Genomic DNA, 27357 nt, shown 5'->3' with positions numbered 1-27357 from the left:
CTAAGAGAAGAATTTTTATCAGTAGTGGTTTTTACCCATATATTCCAATGGCTAAAGGTACTTGCCTGAAGTGAATTTTCTCCATCTTTAAATGATACATATGTTGGAAGCACATCCTTTGAAGTTGTCAACAACCTGGAGACAATGGGATTATAGGGACCAGTCATCCCTGGTTAAATCATCCTACTTTATATTCTACATGAAATTAAAACATCCATTGAACCTTAGAACCTAGGACATGGACTCCAAAAGGAAATTTCTTTTTTGTCAGTTTTGTACATGACCTCCAAGTTCCCCATCCTTGATCTATCCTCAGATGATCATTATGCTGTTTTAGAATGCTGAATTGCTTCACCATTCAAGAATGTTTCTTTTTCCATTTTTTTGTGCAGCCGAAGCTAATTTGATCCAATTTTGCAAATACTGATAGCAGTTAGAAGCTGGACTTTTAAGTGAACATATGTCTTCCCAAAGCAAATATTACCCAGCTCTGCATAAAATATTAGTTTCAAAATGTGGACTTTCTTCCATGGCACACCGAGCACCAATACGATATGTCCAGCCCATTAGACAGTCGCCTGACGTTGCTCCCAGTTCAGGGCTTACATGCTGTTTAGGGTCCAATATAATTTATTCTCACTTCTGGTAAATGTCATCCATAATTGAAATTGAGACCACCTGGCTTTTTTTTTTTTTTTTTGTATGCAGTATGCAGAATGAACTACAACAGGTAATTTGTTACACCTGTTCAGAGAGACTTGGCCAGACCCCTCTCAGTCTAGAACAAGAAGCTTTTGAAATGTGTGATACAGTTAACTTTTAAAGTGACCAGAATAAATATTTTTCTCTATAAATCAACTAGGAAAAAAAAAATAATTTAAAAAAAAAGTGGGAAATTAGTGTTATGTTTGCAAATTCAGCTATGATTGACATATGACTGACTTTCAAAGTATTTAAACTGAGAGGTGAAAGACAACTGGAATAAGAGTACTTGTAGGTTTTCCCCATTTTCCTTAGAATTGCAACCAGCGTTTACTTTAGAGTATTCCTGTTTAAGTCAGCTTCAGGATAGACTTTGTTCATTTATGAGATGCATGCATTTCTTCGTGCTGAAATGACCTCATGTCACTATTGTGTATTTAGTGATAAGAAGGTCTCATTCCAGCAGTAATGCCATGTGGAATGCATTACTCAAAGGCCTATTAAGTATAAAACATTCAGCATTTATTTACCACATTCAGAGAACAGAGTCCTTAAAAGGTTATTTAGACTATAGCGCAGAGACTAAAATATATCTAGCATCCCATTGATTTGACAGGCTGCCATAACTGTCTCGTATAGTCCTAATTAGAACACAATACACAAACACACACAACCTTCTGGGAAAACATAACCAATTACAAAAAGCCACAACAAAAATTGCTTCTGACAAAATGCTTTTGACAGCCGTTACACACATATTGTTATAATTCTGTGGGATACCTACTGTAAATGGAAGGTATGCATCTTCCTCAGTCTATGAAAGGTAATGTTAGATTGAATAAAAATCAGTATCTTAGGCTCAGCCGCCTATGTGACACATTGCTGACTTCAGCTTTTGCTGAACTTTTCATCTTGAAAAGAGGGGGAGGAAGACTGCTTGCCATTTGTCTTTACCAACAGAACCCATACATCTATTCAAATCAGAAACAGCACTTGGTGGGACGAAAAAGAAAAATGCTTTCATGCCTTCATCGCCATTGAAAATATAACAGCTCCACCTTGAGGCAGAAACCAGTGAAGTACAAGGTGCAGTATTCGAGAGTAGACTGCCACAACAACCTAAACATAAAGCAACATCTTCCAAATGTCCCTTCACTCGTATTTTCTTAGCATAAGAGCATCCCCCATGTACATGTTTTAGGACAAATTTAATGCCAAAATTAAATTTATATCAATTAAACACAAAGTTTAAAGAACAGCTCCCAAGGATAATATCATTCAAATAAAACACAGCCTGACAGAACTACTCCTTCAGGAGTGGTAAGCATTCAAGTTTCTCTTTTATTAGAGTACACAAGAAAGTTTCAGACCATTAATTTCATTATTTCATTCTTCCTAAATGAACAGTAAAAAGATGAACACATTTCAATGTTTCATTCGAATCAATATTCAAATATTTTGAGTTAATTTTCAACATGTGGAAAAGCATTGCCAGTAAGTAATTTGTTCATCAAGGATTGCTGAAATTGTTTAGTTTTAAAGTGGTTATTTTAAAAACTTCAATGCAAAATATCAAAAATATCAAATTCTTCAGTCTACTTCAGCAGTTTTATTTTTGAATAACTATGTATAAACATTCAGAACCTTTCTAGTTAATCCAAATTACATGAGTAAGTCAAGGCAGACATAACAGAACCTCCATCACATTTAACTGGATGATCATTATGATAGTGAGATAGATTTATTACAGCACTAGTGATAGATTTGGTTGAAGAGTAGCAATAACTGGAAACAGCATTTGTAGTAGGAAATCAGAATGAGCTATACATGTAGAAGAAATCGATGACAGAAGAATGAAAGAGATTAATAATCAGTTCAGCTAACAGCTATAAAGCAAAGATGGCCCGTTAGTAGTTGACTTGAGTAAAGAGTGGAGTTTACTGTTCTGAAAAAAATAGAAAATTTACCGGGGACTGACAGCTGGACAACTTTGTGAACATGCTTTCAATGAAAAGGAAACTGAAGATGTGAAAGAAAAGAGATAAAAGAGGCTGAAATTTTGTGTTATTTAAGTGAACAAGAATTCTGTCATTAAGATTTAAGGGAAAAATTTCACCCTTGGGATAAATGTATGACTCTTGTCTTTATTCTCAAGTATGTAGCAACTCTTGTCATGACCTTATCAGCTTTAACAGGAGTCCTCTAGGACTGTAAATTGTAAGTACTGTAAAATAATTGACCCATTTTATAAATTATTTGCATCTAATAACCTTTGAAGCCAATGAGAAGCTTTATATAAAAAGCCGTATGACTAGTCCCAAGATGACAGCAATACAAATGAAACTCTCAAGTTGGATAAACAGGAGTTATTGACACGTCAAAAACTGTTCTTTTTTTTTTTAAATGTATTTCAAATCTCTTAATCAATGATAGTCCAAACCATGACTCTTCTCAAAAGTTGTACAGTAAACCTACTAACTTTGTGTGCCAAATTACTTGATTTCTAATTTTATTACGGGAAACACAATATTATCATGATATGAAAATGCAGTACAAAAAAAAAAAACATTTAGGTTGATTTTAAAATTCAGTCAGCATCCATAATTTGCAATGCAATCCCTTTTATGGTTTATTAAAATAAGTGTTAGTGAAACATAATTTTAATTCTATACAGCTGAACAGCCTCATATAAATTTGAGTGCAACAGATGTTTCTGCTGGCTCATTTAGACTGCTTCTCCTTACATTCCCCTCAGCTGATGAGGTGCCCTTCTATGTTACAAGGAATTCCTTTTACATCACAGTGGTACAGCTGGTTAAAAACACCATCTGCACTCATAAATGCCTGGATTGTATTTAGCCACACTACTCAGAACTTGAGAATACCTACTGAAAGCTGGAGATAGGCCCTTACGTGATACTGGATGACATCTGCACACATCCAACAGTTAAGTGACAGACTATCGGCTGCTTAATACTCAAAATAAGTCAAAGTAGGATTCTACCAGCATTTGTTCTGTGGTGGCCATTTGGACTGATATATGTTCAACCTGTGATTTAACCTTTATTTTTTCTCCTCTCTAATCATTGTAGCTTGCCTTTACTAAATGGCACATCACTGTACTGGTTGTAAGCAAAAGGAGGAAGCCTGCCCTCTTAATTTTTTTTTCTTTTCTGAAAAAAGAAAAAAAAAGTTACATTAAAAAATCCTACACCATTGGTTAAATTAGAGTGCAGTAATTCACACATAAAGTCTATAACTTTCTTTCTATTGCTACAGTGCAATGGAGCCCTAACCGACACAACTGGGTTCCCACTGCCAGGCAAAAAATTGGTTGTCCCCTTTTGTGTTTTAGGAGCTCTGACCCTTGTGAGGCTCAATTAACTCCACTCTTAAACATTAAGCAGTAGCACCAGTTAGCCAAAACAGGTTAAAATCTACCGCAACTTACCTCTCTGCCCACTGTACTCACTTCTGTTGACTACTCCAACTCCCCTAACTAAAAGATGAAATTATACATTTCTGCTCCTTGACTGTTTGAGCCTAAACACCTGCTTTCCCACTTTTCGCATACTTTTTTTGTCCTCCTCAAAAACAAGTTACTTTTGCAAGCATTATAGCTTTTAAATTTGTTTTTCTATCATTTGAATAAGGAAAAAGCACATATAAAAGCAGTTGTACTGAAGCACTTTTACAAATACTGCAAATACTTAGGATAACTTTTTAGCGTTTGGTCAGTTCTAGTCTCATATGAAGCTTCCCACGAAAGTTAGAATCCAAACCTCTCTAATCCACTACACCTAAAGAAGTATACTTTTAAATGCAATTTAAACTTGTGCAGAAACTTCCAGAAGTTCAAAACATTAAATTTTGCTCCATATTCAAGTTACATAATACTCTCCTCTGTAATGAAATACTGACCACCTCTAACAGAGAATTATGACAGTCTGCAGCAAATCTGCAGTTCAAACCATACTTTTCATACTTTTTCATTCTTTTTTTTTCATACCTATAAAGAAAGTGCACATAGTTGAGATAAATCTGAAAGACGGCACATCCCTATCATTTGTGGTTATGTAACTTTTGAAAATAAAAACAAGCAGACAACAATAGACTGAAAAAGTCAGACTGCGGACTGAAAAAGTATCTATAAAGCTTCTGTAATACTGTGAATTATACCCACTCCTTTTTCTCTGAAATGCTGTTTCTTTCTCCCACTGGAATCTTTAAAATAAAATCACTGAGACTGAAAGTCTTTTGTCTATGAATATACTTCCGTCTATCTTTTGGAATGCAATGAAAAGCCTTTGCATGCTTCCCTCAGATCCTCACTTTTACCTGCTATTTGCAGTTCTTGCAAATATTATATGATCTCTTGCTCTTATTAGCAGGCCTGCACAGGCAAAAATACCCTTTTAATTATTATACTTCAAGAACTGAAATCTCTGATGCTTTGCATATCTCACACACTAATATACTCTGGTGTTAGGTTTTGGTGACAAAATGGACTGGGGTCTTGCTGTTGAACCAAGATTTTTGATTCAAACTTTACTTCATACTGACTGTCGATGTTGTAGACAGAGCAGTAGATGAACACAAATGCCAGACACATCGGTCATATCCTGAAAAGCCACTGTGCCTTTACCATCCTAAGTCAGGAGGCATTCTAGGCACAGATAGACCATTACTGCCTGATGGACCTGAACAAAATTCATTCAGTCATAGGTTTTCCAAAGAACTCAACCAATTAAGGAACAGTGACCTCTCCTTCCAACATAAAGGGCACTGTAAATAATCCGTTAAGAGAATAATCCATAAGGAAGATTCTGGACTAGCCAGACCTCGAAAGTCCCAGGTTAGTTCCAGTAAGCTGCCATGTGAATCCAAAGGTTTCCTACTGTTTCTGCAGTCAGCATTTATGTTTAAGGCTTTTAACTCTGAAAGTTTCTTCAAGAATGCTTGAGAAAGATAACTACCCATATGGCAATGAAATCCACTTAGGCTTCAGTATTTCTGAACACAAGCTGGAAGTCAGCTAAATTTAATTTTTGTAATTGTAAAGGAAAGTCGTGGTTAGAGCACACACTAATAAAATGGAGATCAGTTTGGTTAAAACACTGCAGAAATGCACTGAAATTCTTCTCTTTACCAAAGAACTTTGGTAAGTGTCCTAGTTCATGATTACACTGGGCATCATTTACATCTTCTCTTTCATGGAAGCAAAGGTAATCAGCATGTAGATTGCTAAGTACTTAATACTTTTATTGAATAAATATGTATATACATAATGTATAATACTACTATATTATACACTACTATTATATACTACAATATACATATATGCATGTATTTATTAAATTATTAATGATTTTATTTTTTAATACATACGTATGTTTTTATATCTCATAGGAAGCTCTAATTTTATGGTCTTTTTTTTTTTTTTTCTGGAGGATTCAGCCTCATCTTCTAACGATTAGGCAGCTTTGACACATGACAACATATAAATTCACTTTTTGCCAAATGATGTTTCTCACACAGATCATATTATATGAATTCTGTAAGGCAAGAGTGATTCACAGTGGTAAAGAAGCTGGCCCCATATTTTAAAAGTGTTAAAAAAATGGTTATCCAGATTTTCTGTAATTGGTCTATGTGGCACAAGATATAGTCAGGCTCACTCTTCATGTTAGCTGTCAAATACCTTAAATCTGTTGGCCAACATATTGTTTTTTAGAGTTTTCTTGCTGTTCAAAGTGAAAAATGAACTAAAATCTAGTTTCCATAAAGAAAAATACATATGAACAATGCAACATATGGACAATGCATACAACACATGGTCCATACAAAAAACTTATTTTTCCCCCTTTATTCGTATACAGAATTTTATGAATATTCAGACTTTTTTAAAATGATCTGATAGTGATTTGTTACTGAGCAAGAGACAGAACTCGTCTGAAGTAGACTGAAAGCTGTTTTATTTATATTGTAAGGAAGAAAACTCATCTAAGAAAATGTGATGTATATAATTTTACCATTACTCTTGCACACGGGTTGTTTAACCGGTTGTTTACATGTGCCATGTTGAGCATCAAGTCATAAAGGGAGAAGAAAACAACTATCACTTCTTTTTGGAGTTACACATCTTAAAGAAATGTGTCCTTGAACAGGAAATTACAGTAGTTTTGTTAATTCTAGGAGTCTGATCTACTTAAATAAGTACTACTGGTGAATAAACGTCTGACAAGGCTATCAAAACAGAAGCAGAGCTAACATTAACATTTACAGTAGTGTCAAGATGTTGAGTCTACCTGTCAGATGGTAGTCTTGGCTAAGATAGATGCTTAAAACAAATTTACTTGTCTCCAGCCCTTCTTTGGGGGAGCAAAATAATGTACTCATGAGCCAAGAATAGCCTATCCCATACAATATCATACCTCACATTTTATTTCAGTGATCAAGAGAGAGCTAACTACACTTTTGTTATAAAACAATTTCACTGTTAGCTCTGAAATATTTTTTTTCAGCACAAATCCTCCCTTTCAGAAATCAAGTGTTCAGAAAATATTTACAGGAAAAAAAAAATCCAGATTTCGGAGTATTGTCATTACAATTTACAGAATAATTCCACTGAAAAACTGCCTTTGGTTCTCAGGAGGCATAACTTTGACCCAGCCTTGTCCCTTTCTTCATAAAGATGGTTGATGGTTTTACTTAGCAATGTTATGTACATACTGCAAGCTTACTTGTAAAAATATTGTTGGGAAATTGGTATTAGTCATACTGGTAACAGATTCAGGAAGAAAGTCTTCTTCCTTTAAGAAATGCTATTTCACATATAGAGCTAAATTCAGAGATTATTAGAAGAGAATTGCTCAATTCTGAAGTATTTAAACAGCTGGAATTCAGGCCACAAATATATCACGTGTTCAGAGGCTTGTATTTGACCTATTATATATGTAGATTAAACCTTTTAAACTTACGTAGGTTGTCCAAAATTTAAGATTTTCTTCACAGAAAACCACTGCCTAATATATTCATTTTCCAGGTCTGCCAACAGACTGAACAGAATAAAGTTATAAATCTCATTACTATATTAAATCTAAAACCTTATTATGTACACTGAACACTTAAGTTCTAAACCCAGAAAATTTGGCTCTTTTTGTACAAAACTAATCAGCACAATGAAGTAGAATATAGAACACAGAACAGGGTGGATCTTCTAAACAGGAATAATTCATTGTACAGTCGCAATGCAGACCAACAGCAACTTAAAAATAAAATATATAAACATTTCATGAGAACTTTTCCATGCATCTTGAAAGCCTGTAAGATCTGAACAACTCTTTGTTGACCACATTTTCTTTTAAATCCATGAAAATGCTGCAGCAGAATTATAATGAGAGATCAGTTATTTTCAAACACCTTATGAATTTCACTAAAGGGCGGTACAAGAAAAACAAAACAAATTCTGCTTGCAGCTTTTGTCTCATTGGTTTCAGATTTAAACATCGAGCCTATTTGTTAAGCTTTTGAAGGGCCTTGTAACAGGGAAGCAAGTTTAAAAAAATAAAAATACAGAGGTTTCTTTGAAAAGAAGTGTCGTAATATAAGATGACCTTGCTCTAATATTCTGCATTTCGAACATTAATAAGGTTAATATTAGTAACAGTATAGGAAGAATAATAATTTAATAGTATTGAAAATCTTTAATAATTATTGTGTATCACGAATCCGAGTTAAAGCCTTTGTAAGAGAAAAAGTAATCTAAAGAGAAATGTGTACTTACTGAATTACTAGTGCCCCAGCAAATTACTGTGGATATCCAGGCAATCATTCACCTGCTGCCATTAAACTAAAAAAGAACAGTTACCTTGGCAACCACAGTCTCTCATATTACTGTGTTATTTCCAAGACAAAAGTCAAAAAGAAAAAATCTCCAGAAAATCTTCAGATTAGGTTGCTGAGGCCATGCAAATTTTACATTTTCATTGGCAATGTCCTTAAAGACCTCATGGCCAACTTATAAATGAGGCTATCCTAATTTTCAATTACATATAAAATTAATGCATTTTCATAGTATTAAATGAAATGACATCTAGGCATATTCTCCATCTTTGTTAATATATGTAGGGAGGATTTTGTTTCCTTAGCAGTAAAAATATACAATTAAACCATGCATTAGATACCCAAAACATTCCATAGACAAGGGAAGAAGAGAAGGAGATTGGTGACAGCAGAATGTGTGCCGTTCACACTCTGGAGTGTCCCTGGGACCAAAGATGCTGTTGGCATTATTCAGACATAAGCAGAAGAGTCACTTCTTTGCCTGCCCTGTAGCTACAGGGTCTCCCAGTGCATTTTCCTAGCTGCAAACCAAAGCCTAACCAAGCTCTGCCCTTCCTGCAGCCAGCACTTTCCTGATGTGTTCCCAGGTGTGTACAGGGAGCCTCGGCCAGCTCATAATTCTCCTACCCGCTGCTCCCTGCTGTGCTCACATCCCACTTACCTACAGCAACCAGATCACGTAACAGCTTTCAGATCACATTAGAGCATTCTAGCTCTTTTGCACAACAAGTGTTTGGAGACAGGGCAATAATACTCTCAGACATACATTTGTAGGCACTTATATGAAAATTTCCACTTTCTCAACTATACACACCATTTTTGACAGAAGCCATTTTAGCATATGCACTTGAAATACAGAAATGAGTTGAAGTACTTGTGCTTCTAAAATGAGCGGGGAAAAGACTAGTCTGAACTCAAATACCTTGGCTTAATATTTTTTTCCTGATACATTTACAGACGTTTTTCTATCACTATCTACATGACCAGATATAATGTTTGAAACATAATCCCAACTCCAGTTAGCTCGAATCATTTAAGCTCCTTTTCCCTGATTGTAGCAGAGTAATGCCTCTCAAATTTAATTTACATGAGGAAAAACTATTTAATCAGGTTCCCCTGAAGATTCTATAGTAACACCATATTTTATCAAAAATAGATGGTTACTACATATTTTACAGTTTCTACAGAGTTGTATAGAATGTACTACAGGATACTGACTGTCACCATCTACTGACTGCATCATACGTACATATCACATCAGCTGAGAACTGCTGAGATTTTTAGGAGTTTTATGAAATATATTTGTTTTATCACTAATTTACTTTTCCCAAGGAAGAATAAAATAGTTTTTATAGCGTCTGACAGAAAATTAAGAAACTGTGAAGCTCATTTTAAAACCAAAAAGGTAACAATTAACAACAACAAAAAATTAAATTTATGCAATGGGGAACCTCTTACTTCTGCCACTGTTGCTATGTACATTATGTATTATATTGTAACACTCATATCCAGAAGCCTAATTAGAATTTCCAATCCAATCTTGTCAGAGGTTAAAAAATTAATTTAAATAAGTTCCTAAAACATATGGGGAACAGCTGCTGCTTCCATTTCTACATAAATAAATGTGTTTATACATTGACCTTTTTAAAGAGAAAAAGAGGGGAAAAATACCTGCATGAAGTTTTACAGGTACAGGTTATTTAGCAATGAATTGTTTAGACAATGAGAATGTGGTATATCAAGAATTATACTACAGGATACAAAGTTATCTAGACAAATTTTTGTATAGTCATTCTTCCACTGAATGTCACTGATTTCCCATTTGTTGACAACACAGAAAATAGCTTTCGTACCTATCGATGTTTTCAGCTGAGACAACTGAATTGTTATCAGATGGGCATGACTTGGAACACATTTTCTGTTTAAGGTTTTTGGATGCACTTCGCACATGAAAGCTCTTCAGTAATTGTGGCTGTGGACCTACTCATTTCACAGGTTACATGGGTACTATTAAGTTATTTCATCCCAATGTTTTCCTAGAGCTAATGAAAATATTACCTGAAACAATTTAAATTATTCTTAAAATAAATAAGTAAATAGATAAAAGAAAAGAAACCCCTAATCTCCCTCTACCCTTTCACCATACAAATGGTTAGAAGCAAAACTAGTAGGTGAATTTGAATGGTTTTGTTTTGGTTTAGACACCATATTTTCCTTCTTGCATACGTACACGGTTTAGATTTAGAGAACTTTAGATCTACAGATTTAAACTATTATTTTCCACTTACACAGTGTAACAACAACCTAAGGTTCTTTGAAATCATACATAACCTGCAGTAAAGTTTCTCTTAATTTCCTAATTGACCATTGCACTGTGCCTCACATTCTCATTATCTGACCACCACACTGCATGTTAAATAGAGTCAGAAACAAAATTTTTCAGGAAACTCTTACAAGTCATTCTAGCATTAATTTTTAGGATCTTATCTAAATGTCAGAAATGTAACAGTTTTTATTATTATTGCTTATTTGAAATAGGAAAACAGTTACTGACCTACTTTTTGTACATGCAAAATTTAAGATTTTGCTCTTTTCCTGACTTTAGCCTTGTTCTACTTTATATAAATAACACTGCTCAAAATATTGTGTTTTTATTCAGAAAAGAACTCTTCATTATCTTTGTTATTTTTTATTGTCAGTGCTGTTTTTGTATTGGTTTGTTTTCTTCTTCTACTCTGTGGATAAAGAAATTTATGATTCATACCACTGCATGACGTGAATGGGAGGGAAACTCTTAGTGTAATTACATACTACTTTTATTATTACTCTTACACTGGTTGTATTCTTTTGTTTTCATTAGGTAAGCCACTGGAAATAGCAGCCACCCTGTTTTACAATGCTGCCACCCAGTAACGTAGATCGGAGTCCTGGGAGTCCCCTATCCAACTTGGTGAGACATGAAACAAAAAAATTTATAGTCAGTGAACAAAAATAATCTCTAGTTTCTCTCTACAGTATTATTTCTCATCCTATAGCCTTGTTTTTTGGTGTGGTGATAGAGTTTAGTATCTCTTTTACTGTCCTGTCAGTCTTTGCTGGAGCCTTAGTGTACTAGCAGCTAGCCCTGGAAACCAAGCCATAATGAAGTGAGGTCAAAAGCAAATTTTTGTTGTTGTTGTTTGAATTGTTCTAAGAATGTTCTTCATGTGACAAAGTAGGAAGATCAAGAACTTTTCACTACTTGTAAGAGCGGAGATATAGTTGACATTTTCATTAACATATTATTTCCATGTTACTTCTATTTGGTAGGGGCATATCACAGCTCATATTCATACTTTTACTCAGAACTGTATATTATCAATATTTCACTAATTTCTAGTTGCACAATCCTCCTAACTCCTAACTCCAGAAGCATATTCCTCAAGTATAGACAGAAATTCAGACAAAGAGAATTACCCTCACAAAAAAAAATAAATTAGGCATGTGAATTAAATTTTGTATATTTTATATCTTTCTATATTTTTAGATGAAAGAGGACTGCTTATTTCCATACCAAATTTAGATTACTGATCTGACCAATTTCACAGGGTGTTTTAAACACATTATTTTATTTTTTATATTTTTACAGTTTGTGCTTTGGCTTCCTTTAAAAGAATGCACCTACTTCTTGCTTTTGAAATAAATGAAGAACCTTGTGCACAGGAGTATCAAGTAATTTAGTTTATCCAAAACACCACAGTTCTATAACAGACAGATTGTGGATTCGCACCGATGAGAGAATAATAGAGGAATCTTGCCTTTAATACTACTTTTCACCTACAGCTGTCTAACATTTCATGTGCATTAGCATTGTTACAGCTATTTTACAGGCAGTTAACTACAGCACAGGGAGATGAAGCACCTCTTTCATTACTTTAGCTGAATGACAGAGCAGTGAAGAGAACCCAGATACCCCCCCCTTATTCCAGTCTGATACATTGCTAAGCCATATACTTCGCTGATTGGAATATTATTAGAAGTGCCTTTTCACGCAATCACTGATGACAGAGGATTCAAAATCAAATCAAAAGTCATTATATAGAAGTTATACCACAGAACTCAATTTTAACTTCATTAAAGTAAAAAAATACCTGACAACTGGAACCATCCACTCTGATGTGTTTCAGCTTCAGAAAATGCACGAAATAATTGGAAACCCAACCTTAGGACTGCTGCTACATTAATGCAGTTAATGAGGGATAAATTATCTGGTACTCACATAGTTAAAAACACTGAAATGCAAGACTGCAGAATTAAAAAGTATGCAATAATTCATGAAATTAACTAAAATGTGAGTGTTGAAGACTGAAAGAACATCATTAAGAGTACATGGAACCTCCAGCAGCATTCAGTCCTGAATACTTTCAAGAAATTCTGAAGTGATTTTAGCAAGCAATGACACATGTAGCACCTATATTTAGTAAGTTTTCATCAGCTGGTACCAAATTCTACCAATTTATGTTATTTATAAAACTGATCAAACTCAGCATACATTTCACAGCATACTTATCCTAAAGCCCACAATCGACCTCTGCTGTGGCATTTATTTTTATTCCTAAATCATGTAACTTTGACTCTGCAATTCCCATCTAAATAGCTTAAGTCAAAGGCTTCAGAATATGACTTTCATAAAGCAAAACAATGTTTATTATGCAGTAAACAGCAAAGTTACCAGGTTCAGGTGATATAACTTTCCTTTTCCATGTTTGATCTCCTAAACTATCACATTCCTTACAAGCTTCAGATAAACTATGTTTGTTAGTGGTCATCTCTTGTAAAGGAAAAAAAAAAAGTAAGCTATCTGCCCTTTCTTTATGTATTTTCTTTGATAGCTTTGTGTGTTCTCCTTAAATAGCATTGTCCTATCAAGTAGTTCACAGGTTTGGTGGTAGCAGTGCTTCAACATTGTCAACAGAAAAAAAAAAAAGAAAAAAAAAAGCTGTCTTTCCCTATAGAAGTTAGCCATTTCTGGATAAACATATTAATTTAAATTAGAACTGTTTTAAACTTCAGCCAGTTTTACAACATGCTCTGATTTTACTCTCTTATGTAGGGATTTGTGTTACGATTCTGACGTCACAACTCATAATCAGAACATGTATCTAAGCTGAAGAAAAGTATACTTCCAAACCAGAAACAAAATTATGAATATTTTTGACTGGTTTGAAAGAAGTTTATTGTTTTCAGGCTATTTGAAGCTTTAAGAAAAATATCATTGCTCCAATTTCCTATTAATCTAATTTATATAAATACTTCTGATATTTGATGCACTATGTTTCCTCTCCAAATTCTTTTTGTTTCCATCTCACATGCTCTTCACAATATTTATTGTTGTACAGCTTATATTCTGCAGAAAGTCATGTGACATAATTAAGTGGATCTCCTGTCAAGAACAAAGGGCTTACTCTAAATTTGACAGTTTTCAGAAACTTGGAAAATATTCCTGTAGGAAAAATATAAGATAGTTATTTCTCTTACTGAGATCATTCAAAAATTAGAAACTTTTCCACTAAAGTGTTAAACTGTTTCTTCTCTTATGCAACACTTGAAGTCACAATTCTTTGTATAAGACTGGAACCATTTCCACAGCAGACAAAATTAGGATATCACAAAGTTGTAGGTTTTTGTGAATAACAAAGCTGTCAATTTGACCTCCTGCAGTGCTGTTCTCATTTTAATATTTCTGATAATACAAAAGAGAAAAAAAAAATCAAAGCCGGTTCCTACATCATATTGCATAGATGGGATCAAAGGAAATTTCCAGGTTTCTAACACTAACACTGTTAACTGAGTTAGTATCACTAGGCTCATTGCAGATCAACTGAGAATTTTCTTACCCGCACTAATGAACCTGGGTTCTCTACAGATCTAAGATATTTGAGAACTCTACCACTAGTTCTGATTTATTCTGATTGTGCACTAGCCTAATACGATTCTCACTCAAGTTTAAAACATAAGGAAAAACTGGTGTCACTGAGGAAAGAACAAAATACAATAGTCATTTTTTATTTTCTTTTTAAGATAATATTTTAATTTTTCAAGCAAGAAAAAGCCAATATGTATTAGGACTAATATCGCATGACCTTTAAAGCTAATGTATCATGGAAAAAAAAATTAAACTTTGAACCAGCACCTAGCTCATTTCCTTTGATTCCTAAATCTTCTGCAGCAATACGGTCATTTTTATGAATGTAAGAAATATGAAGTGTTGTTTGTTTTCTTTTATCACTAATTATTTCTATTGTCCTACAGATCCAGAAATTTTTCCTGGATTCTTAAGATAAAGCTTGATTCTCACAGGTGAATCTTTATTCAGGATTTTATCAAAATCTAACCAGATTTCATCCTAAATTGTTCTGGAATAATCACTTAACGTTCAAAATGAAAACAGCAGCAGCTACAAGTTACCTTGTAGTAACTTCTTTCAACGCTAAACCTAAAATCAAATTGTTCATATGAACAATCCCTCCATTATTCCTTGGAAAAATACTTGTGGTCTTATGCCTTATTCTGTGCATCATTATCACAGTTCTGCACCATGGAAACATTAACAACCATCAGTAGAAGGAAAGATGGCAACTGATATTAAAATCTGCCATTAAGAACAATGTTTCAAAACAGATTGCAGCACTCAGATTGTGCCTGATTGTTCTAGCAATTTTCAGTAATTGGTTAATAATGTCCCCATTTTCACTGCACAGGATTAGAAAACAGAGAGGTTGTCCTGTTCTCCATTTTGGCTCTTTGAGAAATTACTGCTCATCAGAATGCTGAACCTGTTTTAATTGCTTTAATGCAAGAAAAAGAAGCATCCCTACAAAATTATTCCTCTTTGCCCCACGCATTTCAGCTGTGCATCTGTAACACTGGAATCCCAAAATGTTTCCTCGTATCGCAGTCTAGCAGAAGCAAAAATGCACCATTAATCATTTTCTGTGTATTTTTCAAAATACATGTTTTTTCAAGCTGCTGTTGGAACAAGGCGTTCTCAAAAGCAAGTTAGTTTACAAAATACAGTGCTTTTCCTCACTTCGTGTCTCCTTTCTATGTTTTCTTAAAATGAGGTATTATATAGAAAGGCTGCCAAGATGTTGGCAACATAGCATACTGTTGTGTGTCTACACAGCACTCAGAAGAATATTCTATGAAGCATATGCAGTCTGGGGAACATTGTGTGATTCAACCCCCCATAAATCCAAGTGCCAATTAGTACATTGTTTCTGCAACATGGTGTAAGGATTTCCACTTTTCCCCCACTTTTTCACTGCTATGGTGCTTATGTATGATACTAAGATCTGTAACAGTAAGTGTATATACTGCATAACACATATAATTTTCCCAGCACTGTGAAGAGGAGCAGTACAAAAAAAATGCTGAAACACAACTGTTGGGACAACCAACTGAAAGTCTTCAAGACCATCTAGGAAAGCCATTAATCCAAGAGTTGTTACATTGTAGTTACTATGCAATAAAATACTTTACTACACCATTCAAACAAACCTATTGATTGAACACTACCACGTCAGCTTATTATGGTTGCCCCCATTGCCATAACTTTTTTTTTTTCTTAAGAATAAAATAAAATTAAAACACAAGCACACACACACACACACACAAAAAAAAAAAACCACACACACCACAGTTAGGCCCGCTGTGCCTCAGTCTCCCTTTCCAGTGACTACTTTTATCACCTACTGTCCAATGCTCAAAGCAGTGAGAGAGTACATGATTCACCTCAAGCAAGCACTCCAAGTTAGAGCCATAGACTTCCCCACCACCTGCTGCTCTCCTCCTGACCCTATACACACTGCACTCGTTTTTTGCACAGTTTAAGTGGAGAGTGTCTCAGCTCCATTTAGGGCACAGAATTACAGCTATCCTCCAGAAAGCAGGGGTAATTTTTTTTTTTTTCATTAACAGATTAACAGATAGGAAGTCTGTACAAACCATGCAGTTAACACCCTTTCCAAAGAATAGCCAGAGGTGTATCCATGATGTGCAAAAGTGAAGAGCCCAGCCCAGGTCTGGGGATTCTGTGCTGCTGGACACTAAAACTTCTAAGCACCAAAACAGCTAACTAAATTCTTACGAAACTGAAAAGCTCTTGTTTCTCTCACTTTAACTCTATGTGAAGCTCTAGTCAGAATTCAGTTAAACTTAAGCTTAAAATGTGTCCAACACACAAAATCCATTGCCAGCAAGTAATGGAGTCTAGTGCTTTTAATTTCAATCAAAGCAGAAAAAGTTTCACAAAGAAATACTTAATTCAGAAGTACCCTAGTTTAGGAATCTGCAAGCTTATTTTATTATAATCAATTCTTCTTGAAAAGACTGCTCAGGGTTAAAAAGCTTATTTGCAATCTTTTCTGCAATATGGTTCTATTTATTTAAGTGCCATAGGTAGAATCCACCTGCAGCCTTAGTATTTAACTATAAGTGGATGATATTTATTCAGCTAGTACATTTTTTCTGACATTTATATTACCTCAAAGGACAACACCGCTTTTGGAAATTCTATTTCAGATTGAGCTAATTGAACTTTTGAAGGCATGGTAATCTTGTCATGAATCAGCAGGGTTGGTTATGACTTTGAAGGGGTAACGTATCATAGAAATTAATTTTTTTTTCAGCCTCGGTGAAAAGGAATCAAGTTGCATAAGAAAATAAATTAACTTTAGATGAGCCAGACCCCTTGAGGTACATTCTCTAAAAACACCACTCTGCACACACACATACTTTGAAGACAGCCTTTTTTTTTTTTTTTTGATGGCAAGACTAAAGCTATTCTAGGCTTACGTTTATTGCTTTTATTGAATATCTCAGTCTAAAAATGAAAGTATTTGACAAACAGGTGCCAACACCTTTAACCATGATACCATGACTAGCTTTCTGTATGTGCTTGGATGCCTAGAAAACTTTTACCGAAGGCAAGTTAGCACCAGAATTTGAGCAGTAATTAGTCAGGCACACCACCCCATAGCTGGGACCTGAGTCCTTTGGAGAAAGTATGCTATTCCTTTGTATACAAACTGGTTACACAAAATTAAACTTTCCATGGCACGCAAAGGTTAATATACTAAGTTAGACCATGTAACATTCAGAGAATAGGAATGTAATTTATGTTCTATAGGGACAGACTACTTAAAACCTACTTGGGTTCAAATACAAATGTCTGCAAGGAATAAACCCTTATTCCCTCGTATTTCAAGGAGAACTGGTCAAAGCCCAAATATTAAGAAGTAAGTTAAAATTCTCACTTTATGGGTCAACCTGAAATATTGTCTATTTGCTAGAGATGTAAGTATTATTAAAAGTAAGTGGTGTATTTTCATTCAAAGGAAGACATTTTGTGTAAAAGAATCTGAAAGTTATCACCAGGGACGATTCTCTGGAAAACAGACAGTCTGAAAACAATTACTGTACAAAAAATGAAAGAACCTTAAAATGCATCTCAGTTTGAGGAGACAAATTTGTATTATATCCTATTTACTAGCATGTAAGCTAAAGCTGGGGTATTTCTAATAATTCACAATTAAATAGCAAGCATGAACTTTTCTGATACAAGCTTTTAATGTAAGCCTACAAAAAGATGACACGTCAGTATGTCCTCATCACAAAGGGTCATCACTCAGAAATTAGCATGCTTCTATAAGATATACTTGACTCAATATTAGTCATTTCCTTAGAACTAAGCTGAAGAGACAATACTATTGAAGATCTCTAGCCACATCTCTTATTGCCTTATAGCCCCTTTTGCAAGGGGAATATTAAAAAAGGAAAAACACTGAGAAAGTGAATTTTCCTTATTTGTCTTAAAACAATTTTTCTGCGGTATACACTTTCTAAATGAAACATCAGTGTGTCTCCACTACACTGGCAGTGCAGCATGCATAAGCAGAATTCTGCTTGGTGCATCCCTGTGGTAGCAGGAAGCATATGGGACAAGTCTTATGCACCATGTCAGAGGGCAATGTGTCATCAGCCACAGCTCATTACCAGTTATACCAGGGAATGATGGAGAGAACGAATGAAGCAAAACGATGACTGATGCCAAACAGATAATTAACCAACCAAAAATAATACCAGCTTATGACAAGCACCTAAGAGGGGGAGATGCCTGAGATAATAGCAACATAGTCCATTAAATCGTCTCACCGCAGCTTTCAGCAAAAAGTGCCTATAGGTCTCCTGGGACTGTTACTTAATGTGAAGGCAGTGCCAGCATCTTTGCACCCTTTTGCACCATGTTTAATTACAACCTAGACCATCTGCCCATAGAGAAACAAGTATTGAAAATATGTTGTTCTTTTCACCTTTCCTTTTTCTTCTTTCTGGATTTAGCGAATGTAGATATAGAACAGGACAGGACAGTTGGTAGGGACCTTCAAAGATCATCTAGTCCAACTGAATATGTACAAGACCAGACTTGAACAACAAATGTGTTGGCGACCTACTGGTGCCTGTTACATTAACAGTAACAAGAAATGACTGTAGTTACAGCAAAACATTTTGCCTGATCGTCAAGATACATAATTAATTTGAGGAATAATCAAGACTCAGTTGTCTTTCATTAAATAGCAACAGTTTCTCTCAATGATCTTTTTCTTTGTTGTTTTCTCATTTCTTCAAGAGACATCTTATTGGGAAAAGTTATTTTTGAGCAGACAACAATGGACCTTAACAATAAAGCTAGTATATGCTATTCGCTCTAGCATACAGTCACAGTACTCTCCATTTAGCCATACATGTCTCACTCTCAGAAAAGTAAAGGAAGCTGAGCACCTCACAGTTCTGAAGAGCACAGTGCAAAGTTTTCTGACATTCTCATAGGCCTGTCTCACACCTAGCACTCCAATATCAAGATGTCTTTCATCAGTTCATTAAAGGACTAAATTAAGATAGATTGATTCTCTCATCCTGCCTTCAGAGGAAAAAATATGCACAGTCAAGTGCTATATTAAAGTAAACTCTGTGCAGTTATACATATATATATTTCTATTAACATAAATATTTTGGGTTTTGCTATCTTATAGTAATTCACACTTTGCCAGTTTCATTTCATGATTGTCAAATTGCATGCCTACAATAAAGCATTAGGACTTTACAGCTTGCAGAGATTAAAAAACAAAAACAGTACAGATGGTTTCCAAGTACGTTTAGTCTCATGTTTTCTAAAGCAAAATGAAATAGAGAAGTCTACTTATAAATTAAGCACATAGAGAACATATCTAATTTACATCTAATTATTTTGCTTAGTTTTCTCTTAAATGACTGTTCTATTTTATAGCTAGAAATCCACTTTAATGTCATACATAAGTGTCCATTTATTTAGTGGACACATTACTAGAGATGAAAGACAATATTCTCTGTTGTTTTATACCTCAGCCATTCATGAGAAGCTTCCACAACAGATATGTCAAGCTCAGACTAGGAGTGTATTAACCAGAAGGTTACTGACAAGAACTTTGGGGAAGTGAGAAGACCCAAATATTTTATAAAATTTAAGTAAAATGTATCATGCAACACTCCATCTGATCAACTAAAAGATAGTGTCCTGAAGTTATCATAATGCAAATAAAGTAAAAATAAATAAATAAATAAATAAATAAAAAGTCAATACAATGGACAGAGCAAAACATAACACACAAATAATAAAATCAAAACGGGAGGCTGGATGCAAACAGACATCAAATTTGCAACTTAAGAAATCTTATCTTCAAATCTTATCGAAGAAATATTATCTCATTACCTGCAGTTAGCAATAAAGCTCTATGGTCTTGCCAAATATATTTCCCTTTCATTGTTGATATTGCTTTTGTGTTTTAATGGAACTTTAAATAGACAGCTGGAGCCTACTGCACCCTCTGCAGAGACCCTATGTGTGTATTTAAGTAGGAAATTATTTTCTCCTAGCCAAAGTATAAAAAAGTGATTAGAGATAGAAGTACAAATAAGTTGATTGTTGGTTCTGCTGAAAATACTGCTCCTGCAATTTGCTACTGCTGCTCTCAGAGAAAACTAATGCCACTCTGAGGGAAATGTTTCCTCTGGGAAATTAAAAAAAGAAAATCGTCTCTAAACTTTTAGTGCAAGTAAAAAGTATTTTTTCCAATCAAAATATGTTCTCAAAAAAAAAAAAAAAAAGAAAAACTCAACTTCCTGGAGTGAAAAATTCCTGAATTTTTACCTACTGTGTTAAAGAGTATTTTCTTTTATCTGTTTTAAACTGTCTTTCCTGGTGGTTTCAGGGACTGTCCCTAAGTTCCAGAATTTGTGGAATCTGTGGAATTTGGGGAGTAATCACCCGCTTGTCATCACCTTCCTAAATTGCCATATTTGTGCTTTTGTAGGCCTTGATCATAAACACTCTCAGCCTTTTTTTACCTAACTGGAGTTACCCTCATAAAAGTTAGTACTCCACCTCTGCTAGAGATTTCCATATGAAGTAGCCTAATCATACTTTCTGTTGTTGTTTTTCCCATGACTTGAAAACATCATCCTGAATTTCAGAAAAAAACACATCAAGTTGTGTTTTAAGCAATAAAACACAGACAGTTAAACTCTTGCACACTTTGTCCTGAGCTTAGACACTCCAGCCATATTACATAATCTGCCAACAAATGAGACACACTATATAAAGTTACTTTCTGCTTTTGATAAATATGCAAATACTATTTTTATTCCTAGCCATAGAGAAGAAATTAAGCTTGTTTCTTGACAGATACTATAGTGAAATATATTATGAAATGTTAAAGCTTCATCTACAAGTTAAAGTTGTGGTTATTTTTTAAAATACTTGTAATTGTGATACCACTGGAATCACAAAACTGCTTCTTCCTTGAAGTGAAATGTAGAACCATTTACACCCTTGGAATACACAACAGCTCTGTATGCATCATTAATGCAACATCTACAAAATTAGGTATTTCAATTACTTTGGAGGATGGAGAGAATATAACAGTTGGAGAGTATATGACAATACTCTTTACACAGCATTTACACACACTTGTAGATTAAACGTTTTTTCATCTGAAACACAGGCTTTAGACAGATCTTTCCATTTGTTTCATACCATAAAATAACTACACCCCCAGCACAAATTTTAGTATAAACTCTAATATGTAAGAACAGGTATCTGAGAAGACTAGTATTAACTGTTTGCCCTTCCAGAGTACAGAAATATAAATTTACAGAACATTCAGTACAAAGATGAAAGACTGATACAGTTTCCTAAAAGAGTAAAAGTTGCCCAGTACACTCACATAAAATATCCTTAAGGCCTCCGATTAATCTTAGTCTGACTGGCTTCAGAAAGAAAGCAAGCCTAATGCTGTTGTGTATGTTAGGCTGGAAAGGGGCTTCCAAAAGAAGACGTAGGCTGCAAGACATTCTGATAGCTCTTAGTTTTGGGTTAAGGCTCAGCTGAGGGCCTAGGCTTAGCGTTGAATGGTAGATTGTATGCTGCAGCATGTGTAGGTCTAAAAGGGCCCCAAACAAGGGAAGGCTGCCAAAATTAATTTCCCCTGCAAACCTTCTCTGGGTCATGGCTGTTGGTCTTGGGTAGAGGGTTAGAGCTGGCAGAGAGATTCCAGAGATCCAGCATTAGTAGGGCCAGAAAGGGGCTGTCAGCGCACAGGGAGGCTGCCAAAGGAAATCTTTCCTGACAGCTTCTTCCTCTCTACCATGCCTGTTAGTTTTGGGTTTAGGCTCAAAAGGGTTAGAGTTAGTGTCAGGCCTGGAAGAGAGACAATGCCAGGATTTGCAGTGCGGCCGACAAGGAGGTACTGGCCACCAGCGCCAGTTCTCAGGCTTCCCTGAGAACTTCCTCCTCCAGGACATGGTTCTTCATTTTGGGTGCAGCCTCTGATTAGGACTGGTGACAGGTTTTGAAAAGGGACATAGATCCCGATCTACACTGCGAGTGTCATAATGTGGTTGTGTGTTATTGTACTAATTAATTCTGACAGAATTCACAAGACTTTTCTGGTTTTGCCCTCAAATCTTCAATAACATCTGAAATTTTGCTAAACAACCTTTACACATAAATACAAACAAGATCATTCACATTTACACACCTGAGGGATTAATAACCTTAAACTCTCTCCCGCTATATACTTAAGCACTCTTGTAATCTGACATTTTTTTTTCCTAGACATTTACATCTCAGTAGAGATATCGTCCTACTAATGAATGACCTAAGATCAGAAGGAAAAAAAAAAAAAAAAACTCAGATGAATCTGAACTGCTGCCAGTTTTTTTTTTTTTTTTTTTTTTTTAAACTTCCAAATCCCAATTCTCTTTTAAGGTTCTTACAGTTTTACCTCCCTTACACTTCTGTAGACCAGGAATAATTCCCAGCGAATGGGGAAATCCAAATAGTAGAATCTTGTCTCTTGTCTTATGTTCAACCTAATAACCTCATCAAGGTTGAAGCATGGAGAATAAATTAGTTAGGGAAAGCAATGCCCTGCCAGCTGGCATTTTACCAAACCTGTACAGAGGGTAACAACCTATCTGTTCATTCTCGTACCTTTTATAAGCAATTAGATTTCAAAATAAGATTCATAATTAGACTTCTAATCAACATAAATTTCCTCTATGCAGATTTTGATGGATCATAGCCGACCAATGAAAACAATAAAGTTTCTCTTTTTATTTCCCTTAACATCTGGGTTGTCAATATGGTTTAAAAAAAAAAAAAAAAAAAAAGCTTAGCTCACGTTTTTTATTTTTCTAACAGATTTCCTGTTTATTATCAAAAATACCTCTTATGCTTGAGGAAATGCTGATTCTGGTGAAGCAAAATAGATTCCTAGAATTATTATTTCAGTAAGTGGTGTGAAGGACGTCTAACAAAAGACACTTACAAATGTATGCCTAGAAAACTAATATGTATAATATATATAATATATAAGTACTCATATATATGTGTATATATATATTTCAATTTGTATTTACATATTATTTATATTATATATATATATTTCAGTATATAGTTATATGAACTCATTTTTATTCTCTTCATAGGTGCATGGACTACTTCCTCAGTTCTTTCCCAATAGTCATCTGTAATCCATTTAGAATCATAGAATCATTAAGGTTGGAAAAGATCTCCAAGATCACCTGGTCCAACCATCCCCCTGCCACCACTATCACCCATTGAACCATGTCTTTAAGTCTTTCTTTAAGACAGATTTTTGTATTTTTCAGCTCTCAAAATCCTGAAGTCATCTGCCATTATTAACATCTCACCTTCATAAAGTCATTGCTTTACATTCATTTTTCTAGCACATATTCAGCATACTAAAAAGCTTCAAATTCTTGTGCAAGTCTTAGATGCTAGAAAAATTATGAAGATAAATCAGAAAAAACAGGCACAAAACATACACATTAAAGCAATGTTCCTACACTTATGCCATATTTAAATATATGTGCATAAATAGACCTAGAGTCTTGAAGTTTAACATGGGGTTCCTGAAATATATGGTTTTCAGACAAGAGCATTGATTCTCTTAAACCTGCTTACCTGAACACACAGGATTTCACTTCAGACCTCAATGCATAGGTCTGCAAGGACAGATTCAGGAACCATGCAAAACAGATGAGAAATAAGTTGTCCATCAACCTCTACAGATTCTCAATAAATTACACAAATTATAGCAATAAATATAACATTTAAACTGTCTTAGTTTTAGAGTTTATAAACCCTTTAAATATTTGCTAACAGCAGAAATTTCTACCTTCTCCTGGCAGAAGGCTTTTGTCATGAAAATGTCTTTCAGCAGGTCAGGAAGGATAAAATAATCCTGTATTCAGGGTTAACTGAAAGCATAAAGATTCTGCGTCAGAGTACTACTGAAAAATCACAGCAAAAAATCTTCAAGAAAATAACCTTGTTTACATTGTGATCTATTGCATATTGTCCTTTATTCTTTAATAACAACAACAAAAAAGCAACTCCTCCCCCCCCCCCCCCAAAAAAAAAAAAAAAAGATTAAAGAAAAAAAAAGAATCATGACCAGGAGTAAGATCACATTCTCACAATAAACAAAAACACCTGATTCTAAATGGGGGGGGGGGGGGGGAAGCTTTTGATTCCTAATGAAAATTTCTCATAAGAACAGCACCAATCAACTATCAATGACAAAAGACTGCTGGTATTCAAGACTGATTATTCAAAATGGATCAGCTTTTGGATCAGCTTTGCATAGTTTCAGTTTCTCATCAGAAAGAATCAAAAACAGCAGCAACAACAAAAAATCCTCTCTCCTCAATCTAGCTGAAATTTCTTCCTAATCACAATAAAGTTCTAATTATAGTAAGGCTTGCTTACATTTCCGCAGTCTGTCAGAGTTTATATTGCAAACCCTTATTCACAGGAGTTTAATTTTGAATTTTAGCAAAAAATGCTATTAGCTATAATTTCACACACGAGGCTTGGATTTGGAACATTTAAATCATATCTGGATTAAATTGCTTCAACACAAGTTACGTATCTTATGTTGAAGACCTACGATGTAAGTGTGCAGCATGTCTCATGTATTTCAAAATCATCTGGTTTTAGGTAGACTGACTCATCATTCTTCACAGACAGTAATTCTTCTTACATCTATCTCTGTTCTTATGATTCCTTCCTACTGAAGCTTGCCAGTCTTCTACCTTTTGAAAAAAACTTTCCTATGGGCTTTATATAATTGTTTATGTTATAGGGAGGGAAAATTATTGGCACATAAAAGAAGTACTGGTCCTACACAGCTTGGGGCTGTGTCTCTACCATTCAGCTACTCCACAAAAGAACTTGTATAAACTTAATTTCTGACTGGCCAGGTAATAGGCACCCTTGATCTTTCTCAACATATTTCTCTTAAAGAGTACAAGCAAATGAGACAATAGCCTTGTTTTCTTTTCAGTGTTCTACCTATTTCTCTAGAAAAAGATTCACCATGAGAACAACCAGGCACTGAGAAAAGACACTGGCAGTACAAAGGGAAAGACCTAAAGAAGTGCCAGTAATTACATCACTAAAGACTTTGGGTTTATTTGTTTTTGATGGTGATTTCTTACTTCATAAGAAAGAATAAAAGTTGGTATATGTATTTGTATTCAAAACTGCTGCATGTACAGTCCTGCTACAGATAATCTTTTTTCCCTAACCCAATTCACAAATATGTAAGAAAATTTGCATTTCCAATGTGTTTTACCAGCTCACTGATAAGACTTTCTCCTATTATTAAAACAATGTATTTATAAGCTTAAAAATGGGTCACAATTTGGTAAGAACCAGAATGCCAAAATATAAATTAAAAGTTTGCTGCTGCATGAAATTGAATGAATGATAACATTCATAATTAAGAAGACAGTCAAATATCAACATTCTTTCTGGTTCCTTTGTCAGGCACCTTTAAAGAGATGTGATGTAATATGCAAATCAAACATTAAAAAGACCAGAATAAAAGTACTATATCTAAAACTCTTCTCAAATCAATAAGAATTGAATTAAATTTTTTATAGTTTCTCTCTTAACAGTTTATTTTCACCAGAATTTAAAGTCAAGCCTATAAGTTTATTTCTCTGCTTTAAATACTTATTACTAATGATGGACCATTAGACATCACCCTGCAAGGTGTTTTACACTTTCTAGGAGAAATTTATCACTTTAGTTCTAAAAAAAGTTAAGGAACATCAGATATTCTTTTGCATTGTGACATCCACGTGATGGATGTTATTTAAACCATAATTTCTTTTTTCCCTTGTGTCCAAATATTTTTATTCACATAAAGAAAATATCCTACAAGCTCTCAACTTTTTTCACCTTACCTCCAATTTTGGTGATTTTACTCTGAAACCAAGGAATTCCAAACACCAAATAAAGCAAATCACTTAAATTTCCAACTCTGCAAGATTTGCAGAACTAGAAGTTGAGTTGCAAATAAAAACAATTAGTAGGAATAAGAGTCACAGGATAAGCCTCTAACTAGACATGTCCATTACAATTACATATTATCCCATTTCCAAACAGCTTGGTGACTTTCAACTACTGCTGTCTTTGGAATTTATCTAGTTTTGTTTCTTGTCATTAGCACCACCTTTGTGCTTGTAGTGGGTTTACATGGCAAGGTTTTGGTAGCAGGGGGCCATAGGGATGGCTTCTGTGAGAAGGATCTAGAAGCTGCCCCATGTTAGGTAAGGGCCCCACTGGTGACCAGAGCTGAGCCAAGAAGCGATATTGTTTGTGCCTCTGTGAGAGCATATTTAAGACAGGGGGGGGGGAAAATGCTGCGTCACACCGCAGCTGGGAGAGTGAGAGGAGTGAGGAACAGCCTTGCAGGTGCCAAGGTCAGTGAAGAAGGAGGGGGAGAGGTGCTCCAGGCACCGGAGCAGAAGTCCCCTGCGGCCTGTGGTGAGGACCATGGTGAAGCAGGCTGTCCCCCTGCAGCCCATGGAGTGCCACGGTGGAGCAGGGTTCCACGCTGCAGCCCGTTTAGGAGACCACGGTGGAGCAGGTGGACCTGCGCTGACGGAGGCTGCGGCCTGTGGAAGACCCCTGCCGGAGCAGATTCCGGGCCGGACCTGTAGCCCGTGGAGAGGAGACCACGCAGGAGCAGGGGGTCTGGCAGGAGCTGCTGCCCGTGGGGGATCCAGGTTGGAGCAGTTTGCTCCTGAGGGATGGACCCCATGGTACAGACCCGTACCTGTAGCAGTTCTTGAAGAGCTGCTGCCTGTGGGAAGCCCATGTTGGATTAGTTCACCAAGGACTGCATCCCGTGGGAG

This window comes from Anser cygnoides, chromosome 4 (assembly GCF_040182565.1).
Source record: "Anser cygnoides isolate HZ-2024a breed goose chromosome 4, Taihu_goose_T2T_genome, whole genome shotgun sequence".
Taxonomy (NCBI): domain Eukaryota; kingdom Metazoa; phylum Chordata; class Aves; order Anseriformes; family Anatidae; genus Anser; species Anser cygnoides.
This window is presented reverse-complemented; position numbering follows the sequence as displayed.